Source organism: Plectropomus leopardus, chromosome 1, assembly GCF_026936395.1.
Source record: "Plectropomus leopardus strain MGB_pleo_1.0 chromosome 1, ASM2693639v1, whole genome shotgun sequence".
NCBI lineage: Eukaryota > Metazoa > Chordata > Actinopteri > Perciformes > Serranidae > Plectropomus > Plectropomus leopardus.
The window spans coordinates 7,012,492-7,031,321 of NC_142176.1; the positions used below are offsets into that span (position 1 = coordinate 7,012,492).

The window sequence follows — 18,830 nt, forward strand, 5'->3', positions numbered from 1 at the left end:
AGATCAGTATCTTGCCCATGGAAATGCTGACATGTGGACTGGTGGAGTAGCTAGGGTTCGAACCAGCGATGTTCCAATTGGAAAAAAACGCTCAGCCTCCTGAGCCACAGCCCCCTTGATCAGACGAAATAAGGTGGTTTCAGTCTGGATCAAAATGAGTCATGGTTTGGGTCATATCTATGAAAACATTTTCAGGAGGGTTTGGACTTTTGGACCAATTACAGGAAGTTTTGACAGGCTATCAAGTGAAAAGAGTAGTGTAGCACCTCGGTTTGACATGTATTTGGTTTAATTTTAGGTTCTTAGAGAGTGACAGTGGCTGCGCTCAGAGCGGACAGGTGTTGGTGATTGGAGCAGAGGAGAAATTAGAAATAAAAATGTCACATGGTAGTAAATGTACAGTGTAGCTGAATAACAAAATCCGCCATTGTAGCACACGGAGAGAGGAGGAGACAACTTTATCAAGAGTCAGTTGAAAAAACTCACCAAAACTCTGACACTTTTCATTTTTTTTCCCAAGAGGATGAGAAAGCCCATCTACAAAATAATCAGTTTCAAGTACAAGAAGATGCAGCTTACACAGGCGGTGATGACAGAACATACGTCTGTCATGTTGAGTTCAATAATGCGCTCACATAATTGCAATGTGACGCCTAAACAAACCGCATCAAATGTACACATTGCAACAAAAATGTGAAGCTTTAGACTTTCAGGTGTGAAACTGCCTTTAGCCACACAATGATTCAGTCAGGAGTTTAAGGGACAGTTCCCCTCACAATCTGCCCCCCAAAAAACAAACAAACATATTTTAACTCTTACATGTGGCACTTTTTATCAGTTTATCAGTCGGAGTTATCAGCTATTGAGATGTCTGCCGTCTGTGAAATATAATGGAAGTAGATGTTGGTCAGCTTGTGGTGCTCAAAGCTCTGAAAATATCTTTTGAAAAACGGCAATGTTTCTTTCCAGGTATCATGACCCAGTGACTCAAGATAATCCACAGACCTTGTAAGAATCACTTTCTTTCTCCTGAACCAACTCGTGCAGAAGGAAGTGTGCATCTACTCATGGACGAGAGGCTCGTGCTCGTGAATATGGGATATGTAAATATGAATGGCATCCTCCTCGGCTGAGCTGTAACGTTAACTAGGTCAGTGGCACTTCTGCGTGGTGATGTGGTTGGCGGGTGTAGTTCGGGAGAAAGAAATAAGTTACGACATGAAACTGCATGTAACAAGGTCTGTGGATTATTTTCTAATAACTGAGTTATAACGTTAAGTTTTTCAAATGATTATGTCTTTGGATGTAGTCTAGTCTGTCTAGTTAGATATCTTCATCACTGGAAAATCACACCGAAAAAATCTTGATACAAAAAAAAGCTCTGCAGGTAAGAGGATAAATGTACCTTTAAATTAGGGATTAACTGTCCTTATAGGGGTTAAAGGGATTTTAAATATATGCATACACACAAGCTAAATTGCACACCTTCACCCACTTTGGGTTTGGGCAGTGAGCTGGTCTGCTCTGTGAAACTCCTGGGCCTAAAATAAATCCCAAACCAACCCTGCGAGGAAATGACTCTCCTCTGCTACAATGTGTCAATGTCACCGTCGCACAGTGAAGGAGGCTGCCCTACATAGTCAATCTCCATAAAGAACTGCTCACTGAGTGTGTGTATGTGCATGTTGTTGTGTGCATGCCCGTGTGTGTGTTTACTGGCATGCATGTCTGCACATTTACAGAGTGACAGTGCGGTAATGAGGGGGGACGTTCAGAGAAGAGGCAGGCACTGATGCGCTGTCACTGTGGATCTTCTCAAGGTCTGATCAGCCTCCTCAGTCTCATGTCTCTTCGGGGCCAACTGGTCAGAGCTTCAAAGACATCAGCACAACTGCATGTCACACACAAGGGCTTATTTTTTTATTTGCGCTAGTCATTTAATGTGTTTGTAAAGGAGGAGTCCCACAGAGGTCATCGATCTATCCTTCTAGGAGTGACCTATCCAAGAAAGCAACATCCAGGGCGGCACAGGAGTTACAAATGAAGAACATGGTGCAAAAGCCAATTACAATCAAAGTCACATGGGAGAGAAAGAGAGCTGAGTAAACATGTCGTGTGACACTTTATTTCACCTCCCTCCTTCTTTGCCTCTGTCTCTCCCCTTGTGTCCTATTACATTCACACTGTTTTAAATGTTACCTTGCACACAAAGTGCAGGGAATGATAACTTTTTCTTGACAATAGTGTTTGGTTTTTGCATGGTAGATTAGAAAATGTTTGACTTGAATTTTCTCACAGTGGGAGTTGTGTTTGTTTCCTGATTGCATGTTGCAGAGGAGCTGAGCATGATTTCAGGCCAATTTTGTACAAGTGGACTCGAATGCAGTCTGTTGGCCCACACAGGTTTGGAATACAAATGTTCTTGTTGCCAAATTTTGAATTAAACTGCCCCCAGCAATGGAGTAAACTCCAAAAATTAAGTCCATTTTTTTCATTTTTAGCAAGAACATAGATAAAATGTCTTAATGATGTATAAGCACAGAATAACAATCAATAATAATAATAACCCACACAATTTGTTTTCTTATCATAATAGTGCTTTATGGCTTTTTTTTTTTTTTGGCCTTCTTAGGTTGTGCTCTCTCTGAAGTCGTTCTCAGGTGTCCTAACCTGCCTGTACATGCGTGACAATCTGGCAATAGCAACAATAAACGGTCCTACTCAGTTGAGGAGGGACAAATACATACCACTGATCGAACCACCAGGGTAAGGACCCCTAAAGTTCTCCGGCATTGTGCCAGAATTCAGGCATGGGGCCATTTAAAAAAGTGCTATATTGCAGGCAACTTCAGTTTTGAAGAGGTTCTTCTTCAAACTGAGGAAGCCTCTCGGATGAGAGATGAAACATGTTCAAAAAACTCAAGCAAGTCCGTTTGCCTACGATATAGCACTTTGTGTAATGAAATATAATAAAAACTCATTTTTACACTTTGGCTCAGGGAATTCACAGCTCAGTAATGCAGGTGACAGTGCTATGATGATGAAGCAAAAGCAAAAATCAATATGAATTTAGTGTTTTTTTTAAAACATCCTCTTCTGGATTGATTTGGCAATTGTTTGAAAACAAGCTCCAGAGGCAAGTTAGTCCCAATACGTTTTCATCCCAAATTGTCACATATTGCCATTTTGTCAGTGCAATTCCTCATGGTATTACGCTACAAAAGCATGTGGTTATGTTTAAGCAAGAAAAACACATGCTTAAGATTAGTCATCAAGGGCAAGGATGGTTAGATTTAGGGGGGGAAAAGCACATGGTTAGGTGTATTAAAAAAAAAAACATGGCATGAAAGTCAAGGGTTTGTTGGATTCACCCACCAATCCACACGCCGTTTCTATAGGGACCTTAATGCTTTTTATATTATGTTGTAACCAGCAGTTTCAACGTGACGCTGTCCAATGGCGTATCATTCAGATGCAACAGGTGCCATCTGGCGTCCGGCCTCTGGCGGCATACCATTGCACCACCAACAGTTCTGTTGGGCCACGTTCTTAGCAGACGTTGCCCAGTGTCATATCATACAGCCACAAAAGGTGGCTTTTGGCATCTGGATCTATTGCCATGATAAGTGCAAAAGCGGCGGTATTTGATGATTGCGGATTGAGAACACGCTGGTGGGTTCACATAGACCTCCATGAAAAAAATGTCCAACTTAACAGCAGAAAAAACCCCAACATATTAAAAGCCTGGTACAAAAATAAAACAGCTATGGCTTATTTCAACATTTGTGACAACTGTACGGGCGCTTAATTTTTATCGTTACTTCTGGCTGCAAAAACACAAGATGGCAATGCAAAAATGCCAAACTTAATGCTTCAAAATGAGAGTCCACAAACCAATGGGTGTTTTCATGCCCATTTTTTTCATAAAGTCTATGATGTAAATGGCAATTTCTTCCCAGAAAAGTCAGAAAATTGGGGTTGAAGAAAAAGGTGGAAAATCAACCTAAATGGGGCATTGGTTTGATTTTATCTAGTCCTACACAGAAAACCCTCAGTTCCAGTTTAAAATTGAATGCATAATCAAAGCTGGGTTGAATCTGTGGCGTTCAGGGTCACAGAAATCTTTACTGAGGACAGAGGATGGAGTCAAGCTCTGGAGCTCTGCTCCCTAACAGCAGTGACTGACCTTTTTTCTGACTATTTGTTCCTTTGATTTGACCCCTGCAGTCTCAGGCGGTGCAGCACTCCTCTTACAGTCATTTAGAATACTTGTTATTGGAAGTTTGTGCCGTCTGGTCAATCCATCATGTGATACTCTGGCGGACTGCGATGGAGGATGGATGGAGGGAGTCATCCAGCGCTTCTACATCACCTGGCAATGACATTAAAACAATTTGTTGAGCTATTCCGAGCAGTAGCACAACAAAACAAAGTCAAACGAGTCAACAAAACAATCTCCTGGGAACAATCAGGCACCCGGCATGACTCCGGCCAGCTTCTGTGGCACAGCTCCAAACAGCCTCTCTTCCTCGGCTGGAGGTCAACTCATTGCAGTTTCATAAAACTCTCATAATTCACTGACTGTGAAGCCTCCTAATTAGCCAGATCCTTGAATCCCACATGTGAGAAAATCCAAAGTAGAACACATATTTTTTATATATATATTTATTCAGCATCCATAACATGGAGTCATTTCAAAATCGTGAAGACCTGTGGCTGTATTTTTTTTTGTTTAGGTAGAATTTTGCCTCATTATGTTTTTTTTTCTGCCGCCTTTTATTTCTAAATCCATAGCACTGACAGGAGAAGAGGGAGTAATTGAAACAGCCTTTCGGGTCTAATTTGCTCATGTTGAAAAGAACATCAAACAGGAAAGTTATTGAGTGAAGGTTAAATCTAAAAAAAAAAGAAAGAAACTGAGACAGAAACAAAACGGCTTTTGCATCACATTATTATCTCCGTAAAGTGTAACACTAAGTTTTAGACCTTAGTGAGGATTCCAAAATGTTGTGTACCTGAGCCGTTAATGGTCTGTTTTATGCAAATATTAATATTTAAGCATGATATGTTTGGATCATGGGTTTTTAAAATAAAATGCTCAGAGACGCTGTGATTGTTGGAGCAGCTGACTAATTAACGGGGACCAACAAGACTAAAGACCTCTGCACACAAAATCTGTAAAATCACACATATACTGTCATTTACTTTATACATCAGATAAATTTTAGTTAGTAAGTTAGAAAGGTACATTTGTATGAAAAAAAAGATAACACCCAATCCAGTGAGTATGATGTAGGTGAATGGTGTTTTGCTGCTACAAACCCTCTTAAAGAGGAAGTTGGGGTGTACGTTTGGGTGTAAAACGTGTCTGACTTTGCAGTTTACGTCCTCATGCTTACCAACCCTCAAAGTTGTTTGTTTTTTTAAAAAATCATAAGTGTTATAATCTAGAAGTTATTATTAGGACTCACAATGCAGACACATGAGACAGGTGGTCGTTTACACAATTTAATGCTCAGTTTGTGATATTAAAAAAAAGGGGGTGACAGGATCTCTTTTCATCCAAGTGTGAGGGTGCAGAGAATCCATGGGGGGTTGGCTGGGCAGAGTTTCCGTAGAGATACAAGAGGCAAGGCTGGACGAGACAGGACATGGCTGGACGGAGTTAGTGAGTTTGGCAGATCTTGAAGCACAAAGAAGAAAAACAGATTCCTGCAGGCTTCCAAAAAACAAGACAACATTTCTAGAATCTAAAAAACTGATTAAGATAAAGGCCGTAAAGACGTGTTACCACACAAGGGTTCACAATAAACTGGCTAAGACCAGAGAGGAAGGCCAGGCTTAAATCAGGTAGCTGGCAATCAGAGTAGATGATCAGCAGGTGTGTGAGGAGTTCAGAGTGTAGGTCAGCCACACCCAGCCTAGGACAAACACAGACAGGGGAAACAAACTGAAGACAAACATTCAACAAGAAGGGAGGGGAGGACATGGAGAAACAAGGGGAAATGGACAAAGTACTGCAGATCCTAACAATTACTGCAAAAAAAACATCATGGTTTGGCTCCACAGTTACACAGGAAACAAACACTGGGCCTGCGGTGAAAGCCCTGGATTTGTTAGACCTTTGGGACCTTTGTGGTCCTAATATTACATCGTCACTGGCATCACTTCAACCTGACACTGTCCAGTGGCACCATGGTTTTGGATGCAGCTCTGGTATTTGACGACTTCAGAATGAAAACAGGCTGGTTTATTTCTTTAGCTATGTCGAATTGTTGGACCAGCTACCTTGTGGTCAAGAGAATAATGACTGCATTGTTACATAGCTAAAAAAAAAAATATTTCATTTAGAAAATAATTTTTCGGACTTCAACATTGCATTGGTTAATTTTTACTTTCTTTAGGTATGCTCAATGTGATGTAAGTTATTTCTTTTTTTAAGCACTCATTGTAACCAAGCTGTTAAAATCACTAGTAATTTAGATCATTTTTGTATTATTTGATCCTGGGGGACAATAATAGTTGCCACACTGACCTGTCAATTCTCAAGATAATGTTCATCACACAGCTATGCTGCCACTGTATGTGCCCTGTCCTCTACCACCAGTCAGCACTGGTTTCTTTAAGCCATGGCATTTCCACAGCATTTATAAATTAGTAGCCTAAATTCAACCATGTGTCATTTTTATGACAACCGCATATTTTGTTTTTGAATGAGCCAACAAATTACATGTTTTGTCGTTTAGGTGTCAGAACTTGTTGGTTAAAGAAAGTAAACAATGACAAAAACAAATGATAAAAACAAAACATGGCTGCAAAAGCCATGCATCATTACCACAACGGTCCGTTAAAGGCATCTGAAATGTAGCTTGTACTATCTGGTTCAGCTTCACTCAGTTCATTGCTTAAGTCAGGTAAAAAAAAAAAAAAAAAAAAGGAATTAGATTGTTTTTCAGAGTGTGGAAAAAAACATCCTTCTCCTTCACACCCACCAATCTTATCTTATTGAGCAGATAAGCCCTTCACTGCACATCTGTTTATGATTATCCACTAAGAATAAAAGTGATTTGGGAAAAACAGGATTTTTTGCCCTCAATATGTGCAACAGAAGGGCTCCCACATTTTTGAAAATTTTGTAGATTAGCCCATTATTACACATCTGTTTTTACAAGCACACATAAGGAACGTTATTCTTAATGAGAAACAAAAGTATCATCAAAGAAAAGTTTCTTGCCAATTAAGTTACAAAACGCCATTCATTCTGTGTGTTGATATAGTCAAAGACACGAGCGCCTCAAAGTGTAACTATGAGGAAAAAGCTGCAGCCACAGAGTGAGGAAACAAGAGTCCTCTGAAGCCTAACAAGAAAACAAATTGCTGTCTGAACTGTTCCCAGACCCTCTGAGATGTGCTAACCGCAATTTTAGAGTGGCGAAGGGAATTAATACTGTTAATGAGGCAGGTTACAGGAAGAGTCCTTTATAGTTATCCTCCTCTGAGCTGAAGGTGACCTCTCTAATCAAACCCAACACCGCAGTACTCAGAGGATGCCTGGCCTGTTGGCTCCAGGAAATTTAGCAAAGAAACACTCTCGAGAGGTTCAGATCTGTGTAACAAACCAATCAAGTCACCTCTATAACACATGGACTCTGGAATAAGCTCTCAGGGCTGTGGGTAAAACAAATACACTTTAGAAATGCATAACCTTGGGTTTATTTTCAAAAAAGACCCATTAGTAGCAGTGTTGTTTCAATATAACGTGGTGCAGGAATGAGTCCCAAAACCAGAAAATGAGTTAGTATTTTTGCACTCCTGGTTCCCTCATCTCGAAGTCAATGGGTTTTTGGATACATGCCTGAAATAAGGTCTGTGGTTAACACAGGTTTACAGACATTCGGGTCTCGTTCGACAACATGAACACGACAGTAAGCAAGACTAAACTGCTCCTGAATTTTGTTCAGTTTGATTTGAGTTCTGCTAATGCATGTATATGTCATTATCTTATCTTGTTGAACAAAACCTGTAAGTATCATAAAGTTTTGCTTGCAACTGAGTTTGTTCTCTACAAAATCCAAAGGAAAACTCCCATTGGATTTCTGATGAGGGAACCAGGGTGAGACCAGGCTGCCAGGAAGTGAGCCGGGCTTTGAGGCCAATTTTCGATGTGGACAAACACTGGTAATGAAACTCACGCGTCCATCAAGTGATGCTTTTGGGCCCAAAAAGACTTTTCCCATTGACTTACATTGGGAAAAAAGACTTCTGTAAATCACTGAATACATATTTTAAGCACAGCAGCCCAAGCAAAATTAATTGTTCTACTCTCAGGATTTAATTAATTCGGTCTGATAACATTGTAAAGTCTAGAAGAGCTGCAAAATTAAATTGTTTTATCCCGATTAAAGTTAGCAGAGCCCTTTAACATAAGTAGCAGCTTGGCCAGTGGAAGTGTCTAGTACGCCTGCTCTATGGGCCCAGTGATGCAAAAGTAGCAGTAAATGAAAACTGCGTAAATAGAGCTTTTTTGGCTTCATCTGCCACCGACTAACTTTAAAAGAACCGGGTCCTGCCTTCAATTCTGTATTCAAGTCTCTTAAAACATCCATAGGTGAAACTAACTTCTGCGTCGGCCTCTGAAAAAAACTCATCCCTGATGTGCTCTGTTACACCCTGTCTTAACTGGATGTCACCCGAGTTAATTCCAGCAACTACATCAGTTTGATTGCATTGCTTTCTACTGGATGTCCTAAATGCCCATGACTAATGCAGCATGATGCAGGGCACCGTCCTGAGCTGAACTTCTGTTGGAGGCTCCGTTTTTTACTTTAATCCTGTTGCTTGTGTTGAAAGTGCTGCGACAAATGAGGAATGGCTGATTCACGGGGTTAAAATATGAAGTTAACCTTGCAATACTCATTTCACGACAAAAGCATAAGTATTGTGGGAGCCGAGGGAGACTGACAGAAAGCTCATCTTTTCTGGTAAATATTGTTGTGCTGGATGCTAAGTCCATTCTCATCCCAAAGTCATCTAACATTGTTGCTTTGCCAGTGATTTTGGTGTAACATACCCATTTCAAAAGCCACCTTTCATGTTTCATGTTCATACTATGAGTATAAATATTTGCAACAGTTGTATGTAGGAGTCTAAATCATGTGAAACTGGATTGCAGAGTTCATTTATGACATTTAAGTGGCATTTAACACCAATCAGCCCAATTTTAGCCACCTTCACCTCATAACGGGGGTATTATGCTTGTAGAAAAAGTCCTTTTCCAACTTTTCAAATTTAAAGGTTATCACTCCATCAAGGCCCAGTTTTGGCTGCAGAGTCTTTGTAAAGCCATTCTGTTTTGGGAGATGACAGATGGCGAGATAGATTTCAGTTCCATGCCTAAGAGCTCCCAGCTTAACATTTACATTTAACAAATTGAGTTCAGAGTGTGGGATGTACTGTTTGAAGCACAGTAAGCTAGAGACAAAGAACGTTTTGGAGTAAAACCCAGAGTGCGTGCTCAATAAAATTTACTTCCTGATGTCTGCTGCAATAAAAACTGACATATTCAGTACATTTTGGATAAATGCATTGTTTATTGATTACTGACACTAAACTACTGACTGTGTGCGCTTGTACCTAAGATGAAAAATGATTCCACACGCTACGCATTTATCTATTAAATGGCATACTCTTTTCCCCGGATAGAAAGGGGAATTGCACTGCTGTTTCTGTTTTGTGTTTATTGATTTGTCTAAAGCACTTGATACAGTAGAATACTCTCTTCTCTGAGATAGCTGCAGATCAGCTGCTTTTGAGGCAAATGCATGTAATTGGTTTCACAGCCATTGTAGCTCAGTGACTGATCCAAGGTTTAATACTTGCACTTCTGTATTAGCAGGGCTTGGGTTTGGAAAGATGGCATGCAGTGTCAGAAAGTGTCTAGTAATATCATGAACAAATTAAAAACAATAGTATGACTTTTATGTAGCTCCTGGTTAAATCACCTTTTAACAAAATTCTTGCTGCACATGATTTTATGTAATTCTGCTTTGTAGATTATGGTAATATGTTCACTGCCCAGACAACAGATGAAAATTATTTCCACGTTTTTTTGTCAGTGTTTATACAGTGACTTTATTTACGGTATATGTGGATTTTAGTCAGCAGAAAGTGAAGATGATGGTGGATGGTATGTCGCCTCTGTGAAGCCCCTGCCTGGCTCCAGTCTATTGTTTGAAACCAACAAAACTATTTTTTGGCCATCGTCCATGACGCTTCCACTGGAGTTTGCAGCACTAAACTTTAGTGTTTTTTTTCCAACACATCACAGCATTTCCCAGTGGTATTTGAGCCACAAAATCTGGGTATTTTTTACCGACATATACTAGTGTTTCCCCACAGCATTCATGTTTCCCAGTGGGATTTCAGCCACCAAACCTAGCTGTTTTTCACAGACACATTGCGGCATTTCCCAGTCATCAAACCTGGGTGTTTTTCAGTGGCCTATCACAGGGTTTCCCAGCAGCATTTAAACCACCAAATCAGGGTGTTTCTTACTGAAATTGCCAATTTAACCCTTTGAAACCTTAGAAAATTGGCTTTATTTCTTTCAAAATCATAGGAAGAAGGCAATAAGTAATGAAAAAAGAAATAACATAAATTAGCAAGAAGTTAGTAAAACATCCATGAAATTACATGAAAATTTGTGAAAAAAGAAAGTTAAAACAAATAAATACACAAAAAAGTGCTTAAAAACTACAATAGTTCGGTGACACAATTTTACATTATTATAATTATAAATAAAGTTTATCTCTCACTTTTTTCTTTTACGCTAGACATTTTCCCCTGGTGTTTTAAAAATAGATTTTTTACAATTAAGATTTTGTTTCGCAGATTTTAGAACATTTCTTACCAAGTTGCTAATTGCCTTTTATCTCATGATGTTTTTTCTTTAAATAAATCACACCATCTTGCTCAGAGTTCACAGGTTGAAAAACTTGTGAAAGGAGTCTGAAAGCAGCACAAGAAAAGCGATGTCGCTCCAGGTTTCAGAGTTAAGCAGCAAAATACATTCTTTAACAGTATAATAAATTCTTATAATCACTTAAAGGCACTCTGAATTATATGTATTATATATGCAGATTGATGTTTTTTTATTTAATCACTTTTAAAATTCATAATAATGGAATGCATGCATCATATTATATACACATGTGGATTAAGTAAGTCTGCTTGCATTTCTAATGGGATGAACTGCAAGACTCAAACTCTACATGTACATGTATTTATCATAAAAAAGTGCTATAGTGGAGGAACAAATCTGTTTCAGGTGCTGCCATGTAGCTGTGTGATGTGTATGATGTGATTGATCTGGTATACCATATGTGATTGCATCTACAGGGAGACTTATCGTGGGCTCGCAGCACTATTGATCCACCATGATTACAAAACACCAGCCAGTCAATAGTGTAAGCCATATCATCAGATGGAAAATATGACCAACATATTAACAATAGATTAGAAAAAATGGGGAAGCAACAGAGAAGATTAAAGTCTTACAAATATCCAAACAGCCACAGTTTGGTACATTGGGGTCAGTGGTGTCATGAGAACTGATTAATTTATTAAAACTAAAATCTCCCAAGACTTCCCCTGAAGCTCACATGACCTATTTCTCTTTAATATAGCAATGTGAAACTTTCACATGGGACTCCAGAAGGAAGGTAACACTGCATGTGCCCTAAATGCAGGAGATGATTTAGCACTTCCATATGTTTAACCTTCTTGATGTAATTGGTTGTATTCAATACATTAAAATAACAGCTAAGAGTATAGCACATTCCCGAGTGGCATTGTTATTCCGAGCTGCACAAAGATGAACTGTATGTGTCAATACACAGAGTGCTGTACCTGACACAGATTATATGCAAAAGAGACCAAAATGGATATAAATGACCTTACAGAAGTGTGCCATATTATGAGATGCTTCTTGTTATACACACAGGCTCACTTTATAACAGCACCACTGATCTCATCCAATCTGATCTCTCAGCAAGGCAATCATGTAATCGTATGCAGTGGAACAAGAGTGCAAGAGGCTTCATGATATTAAAATACAGCTGTGTAAAGATGGACTTATTAACTGGCACTGACCAAACAGGGCAAATGTTACGTGACAGTCAATAATGTGTTTGCAATAGCATTAACAGTCCTAACCCGATGGAGTGTAGGTGACTGCACTGTTCCGAGAATGAAAGTCACGGATGGACTGATGGACAACTACTTTCTCCAAAATGAAAGATAGACAGGGTGTCTATGTGGATTACCTCAGAGTCTCATATTGAAAGCAGTGCCGTCTGAAAGGGGCAGGATGACCTGACTGTCCGCGGTTCATCATGTAAACTGAAGCCGGTGTTATTTCTCAGTCTCCCTCAGAGTATTTTTCAAGAGTTGTGTGAAAAGGTTAAGGTCTGTCATTAAAGCTTCCAAGGGAGTAACTATTTAAATGTCACTAAATTACAAAATACATGTAATCTTCTTCAGTAACAAAGAAAAATATGTAATTAAATTAAAGTTACAAATCACAATTTTGGTGATTCTTTTGGTCTATTTACAGATATTTTTAAGCATTATTGCCTAGTGAAAAACATTTTGATAATCACTGTAATAAGTTATATTACTTAAGTGAAGTAATCAAAATAATAAATTATTGTGATATTAGTTCTTGCATTTTTAATAGGGTAATAATCTTTAACTTAATGTGTTTCAAAAGTAACCTTTCCAACACTGCTTATGGTTAACACTTTATAATAACCATCATTAATAAATGGTTAATTGATAATTAATAAAACTTGAGTTAAGTTATTTTACTGTAAGCATAGCATTAGACACTGTATTAAATACTTGTTATGGTTAATTATTGGTTTGTAAACCATATTTTAATGTTTTCTGGATGCTTTTATAAAGTTGCAACTGATGATAATAATATCTTATAATATTATAATAATATAATAATATTTTACTGTTAATGAACAATAAAATGATATTAATGTTTATAAATTAGCTCCTAAACCATCTGTAAACATAACTTGAATGGCTATTATATAGTTGTAAATCATGATTATGTTACTTTGTTATCTTGTTATAAATACTGTGTTGTGCACCAATGAACATTATTTTGCAAAGTGTAAAATAACAATTTACTAAAATTTAATTAACTATCAATTTACCATTTTTTAATGACTTTAATTATTTTCAATGACTTTGTCACCTCCAACACAAAGTCACTGTTAAAGCTTGATAGGGGATGTTAGAAGTTCTTGACAGTACTCCCACGTATTTTCGTAACATTAACTGTATTTTTAGTTTTAGCACAACAAGAGGACACGATGCTCCAGACTTCAGCTGCAAGATGATGACAATGTGCCATCTTAATGTCACTCATCATCATTCAGCAACTAAAACGCCACGGGGAACTTAAAATCGTTTCATTAAAGTGTCACCTTGTCAGTTAACTCCAGATGATGGATGGGTGTATTGACAGCGCTGTTCGATTCAGCCCAGCCCTACAGACAGGAGGACATTTAAAGCTCGACGGCAGTATCCTAAGACCTGAGGCAACGAGGAAATGACACCGCTTGGACAAGCTCGCCTTCGGTGCTTTAGCCCCAAGGGTTTATCTGTCAACATTTCTCTGTTGGCTTATGCAGTGATATTAAAGTCCTGGGTCTGGATCTCACTTGACAAGGCCTTCTTTAGTCTTTTGACACTAACTTAAGATGGCTGGAAATGGCTGCCTGAAGTGTCATTTGTGTCTGGATATGAGAAAGAGAAAGTGGTCTCAAAAGGTTAGAGTATCTGCAGTGATGCACCTCTGACACCTAGGCATTATACAACTGTGGGAACAAATTATTCGCATCCTTCTTTCCCATTTTCAACAGTGTTATGGACATAGATGCCAATTACCCATAGAGAGAAGTGGACATCCACGTTCACCAGCAGACAGTCAGATTCGGACTAAAATTCCAGCCGGAATACGCTGCATATCATTAGCCCACTTTACAAATCAAGTTGATTGACCACTGAAAACTTTTTTGACTCAAAAGTCATCACTTTAATGTGGTAGCCTAGCATTAGACACAATAGGAAGTTAAAAGACAACGTCAATGTTGAGTTGACAAACAAATCCAATTACAAATCCAATTTATATTTTTTTGTATGTTTAACAATCATGTATAGCCTATTGTAACTTGTTTTGTTTGTTAAAAAGCAGGCCATTGTGGCCTTTACTGTGATGTTGTGCTCTGTAATGCTTTTATAGAGTAGCAGCACTCTCTCACAGCAACGTGATCTCATCCCAACTTGTTATGTTTTGCCATTTGGGCAGAAGCCCTGGGCATTTCTAAAATGACACCAGAGGCTACCTTTTGTGTTGTATCTGGATATAGAAGAGGTCAGAGGAAAAAACGGTTGATGATTAGATTCAGGCAAAAAAAATTCTTGGTTATGGTAAAGAAAAGATAGCGGTTGATGTTAGTCACATGAGGCGACTTATTGGAGGTTGGCGGTTAAGTTTATTTCAAATCTACATGGCTATAGTTAGAGAAAGATTTCTGATTTTGTTAAAAACTAGCTGCCTTTGAGTGACACAGATGCAGGTTGTAAAGGCAGCGGTGTGTCACCAAACAACACCTGGCTTTCAGCAATACAAATGCCACTGCAGGTGTTGTTTGTTGGTTGTGAACACTAGCCTCCTGGGTCAAAGTCCTGTGTTTGTTGGACCCATCCACCTCACCTTCTGCCCATGTTCCTTAAACTACATCAGTTGCTCTTAGCGTCCAACAATGATGCAAAAGGGCTTACAGTGGGGATGGTGGAGAGCCTGGTGCGTCTCACATAGTCTGTGCATTTTAAAGCTCTAAGAGTGAGACCAGACTGCTTACAGCCACAGAGATGTTGGATTATGCACCTTGACTATGATTTATTAGTGCTGAAATGTGTACATTTCAATAACGTGTTTTGCTATCCATGTAGTGACAAGTCATATAGGCTGTAGTTATTGCAGAAGGTTCATCTTTGGCGTGGGGGTGAGGCATTCACCTGTTTTGAAAACCCACTGGCAAAATAAAAAAAGAAAAAAATAAAATCGCCTATGGTTGCATATTATGACTGTTGTTGTTGATAAATGGAAAGCTGTTGAGCACGGGCATCACCTACTTGTGCTCGGTGATATAGTGGAAAAAAATCCTATATTTTCAAAACCATTTGTTGTGTCAGCAATCCAAACACTTTCAATCTTTAACCCCCTTTCTAGTGAGAGGAATGGATCCACATTTGACAAAGATGAATTACTGAGGTTTCCACACAGGAAATTGTTATAAACATATTTGCTGGTGCCAAGTATACAGTACAGGACCCTTCTGAATTTCCCTGCCAGATAAACCGGGCATCCTCTCCAATCTCATAAACTATAGCAGGAACACATACTGCCAGCATTACGTCTTGGGCATAGAGAATAATTACACTAATCCTTGGTTGCAGGTACATTTGGCCAGAAACAGAATGAGTTTCCTGTTGAAAATAGTGATAGTTTGATATTCCATAAAGCACACTGTGCTTAAAGTGGCATTTAAATTAAGATTATTGTGCATGATGGACTGACACAGCCAAAGAACACTTTTTATTTGAGTGGTCCAAAGCTGTCAATACTGTCAATCAAACCCAAAATCAGGAGATAATCTTTGCAGATGACAAGCCCATATACTTTTGTTATAATAATTTAAGCTTCAAAGTAATTGGTGCATCTAAAAAGATGTCACCAGCGCATGAAGTTTGTCTCCTGCACTTAGTAGAAGATCCTAAATGGCACTTCAACATTTTCTTTCATGACATCTGAGGCCCCACCAGTTCAATTTCCAGTCTGCTTTCATCTGTCAAAGAGGCTCCCCTTCCTTCCTTCTGCCATTCCCTCTCCCTCTGTCCCTCTCTCCCAGCTTGCAACACAACATAGCTGTAACCCCTCAGTCCCTCAACAGGGCTTGTGCTGCTGTCATCCGCTCTAAATGCCTTTCAAAGGTTGAGAGGGGGCTAGCTCTGATCCAAGTGCTGCCTGTATCATTAGGGGACCCTGTGGCTCAAGCTTCTGTCAGCGATCATTTCCAATTAGGTCTCCATTTTGCATCACACGTACCTTAGCACCCATGGGGGACAGTGGCTCATACTGCAAAATCACTCAGGTGGGGAGAGAGACATTAGGATGAGCGTTCATATGGTAACCTCGTCGCCCTGAGATAAATGGGACACGTTTCTGAGGTAATGAACTCAGATTGACTAATTAAAATGAGCTTTTGGCATTGGGACTTGTGTTGATTTTGTGAGAGTGAAAGCTGGAACATTGGAGTGTGAGACCAAATGACTCATCAAGTCATAATCGCCTCTTCAGGTGAATCCATTTTCAACATCTATTCAAATCATCTGAAGTAAGAGTGTACTCATAAGTGATGCCCTTCCCGAAATTGTTCGCTGAATGAGAGAAATTACCAAGAAATCAATAGTCTGTAGGTGCACTGTAAGAATATACTGTCACAGCAATAAGCGCTGAAAGTCTCACTTTCCCTAGTGTTTAAAGCAGATGTAATTCTTCTCTCTTACGAATTCACCATTTCTTCTCATGGCCAGTGGCGTCCCAAAGAGGTGGCCATGGCTGCCTGATAAAGTTGCTGGCCCCCATTGGTGAAATTAGGAGGCAGATATGTAAGAATACCAATATTTCTTATGATGGTTTCACATGATAATTTTTTCAGTGGTATTTCATGAAACGAGATCAGGCATCCACTGATACCAACTGTGTCCACGTAGCTTGTCAGGAAAGCAGCTGAATAACATGCCAAAGTTAGGCTAAATTTTGCCAACAAAAACAACTGACAAGCCATTAGTGTCCCTTGAGCTCTTACCTCATGATATTTTACCCAATATCACCATTTCATCAGTGATTTTGGCATAAGATACCAACACTAAAAGCCACCTTTTGCGGCAGTATGTTATATGTCGCAAGTTAGCTGGACAGCTCCTGTTGTGGCCTTATAATATTAAGATGGACTGCATCAGATTAAAACACTGCTGCTAACAGCACAATATAAAGAGCTGGGATGTCTCTATAGGCGGGACGGGTTGGAGGGGTTGTGGATGGGTCCAACAAACCCCAGGCTTTCATGCAGAAGTCTGGTGTTTGCTTCCTGTCTGAATTATATATTTTTATCCTTATCCTACACATGTGCTTTTGTTGACATCTTGGTGTCGGTAGCAGCATCCCAAAACGTCAATGGCAAACGCGGAAAGATACCTAGAGTGTAATATGTAAAGTCCACTGACAGAGTGGCAGCTAGTGCTGACTTGGGATGAGAACAAAGAACAAAATTACTTACAATGCTGTGGTGCATTCATTTTTTCAAGCTGGGTATTGGTATTTGTATTTCATGAAACTAGACAATCTCAGGCATCTATTGGTAACAACCACGTCAGTATAACTTGCAGGGAATGGGGCTAAATAATACTCAGAAGCTTTGGCACATTTTGGTGAGAGAACTGTGGGGACTTTGGGTGGAAAATAGACATTTTGCTACAACATGGTACGGTGCATCTCTCCTTGATTTTTATAAGGTTTATGTTTTATTTGCGTTCTGTCCCAGTCTAAATAAAATTACATTGCATTGCATGAGAGCATCACCTCGGTGGTTAATTATATTAAATATCCATGGAAGCATAATTTGGTGTGTGGACTTTGTTTATCTCTTGCATTATCAAAAGGGTCCCTTGAACTCTCATGTCATGATATGAGAATAAAAGTAGTTTTTATGGGTACCCACGGTTCTCCCCTGAGCTTGAGAAGTATTTTATGTTCCTTACAATCGAGTGTTGTTTAACTGAAAATGTTCACTTTACTAGTATTCGTCTAAGCACATCAAATAATTAGCGATATTAACTGTAAAAGAATAAACCAAAGTTTATCATGATTGATCATGAATTTTAACTAGCCTGTATACTACAACAGTAAAATAAACTTCTTGAATTTTAGTTATGGCTTTTGGTTTTGGTGCACCATCCACAAATTTTCACCTGGTCTGAAAATTTGGCCACCTATATGAAAAAATTCTGGGAAGTCACCGCGCATGACAACATAGAGCATTTCTATCAATATTATGATCCTGTTTTGTTGACAAGTGATTTATCTAGAGTGTCTATGATATATTTCTTTGTAAACTGAGGAACTTTGTACTTTTTAGCTCTTAAAATGAAGCATAGTGGACCACTTTTCCTTCTAATGATGAATTATATTCAGCACTGACTAGATTAACGTTGTTTCTATCTTGAGAGTTGTGAGTCTTATTGTATTGATCAATGTTTATGGTCTGTTACAAATAAGGGATAAAAGTGATATGAGAATAAAACGACAAGCGGAATGCAGCTCTGTAAAATTGATTGCTAATTGTCAGTCCTTAAAAACCCATAACTTTACTCGCTTTTGTCTAAAGCTCAATGGGCATTGTCTTAGGTTCGGGGCTTTGTCAATGGGTAAGGGACACTGTCAGTAGTAGAGACCAAGTAGTAATTATGTAGAGGACTTGCAATTTGTTCAGCCTTTAACCAGTATGAATCACACTCCACATGCTCCAGCACATTACCCAGACAATGCTTTTTACCCTGCCTTTTTGTAGCATAAGTGAGAGGGGAGAAAAAACATATTGAGCAGCCAATTCTGGATCTGAAATGTGCAGTGTTCATGGGGAGGCATGAGAGGTTTGTTTGAAACATAGCACTGCAGCAAGCCATCAAAC

The 18,830-nt window shown here is 39.1% G+C and overlaps 1 protein-coding gene across 3 annotated transcripts in view; it reads right to left on the minus strand.

Moving 5' to 3' along the window:
* Window positions 1-425: 425 nt before the first annotated feature.
* Window positions 426-18,830, minus strand: part of LOC148190349 (uncharacterized) — a 77,935-nt gene continuing 59,530 nt past the window's right edge. For all 3 annotated transcript variants that reach the window (XR_015777402.1, XM_088081815.1, XM_088081808.1), the window contains one exon: window positions 426-4,372. The gene's annotated coding sequence lies outside the window, so the exon portion shown is untranslated. The remainder of the gene's footprint in view (window positions 4,373-18,830) is intronic.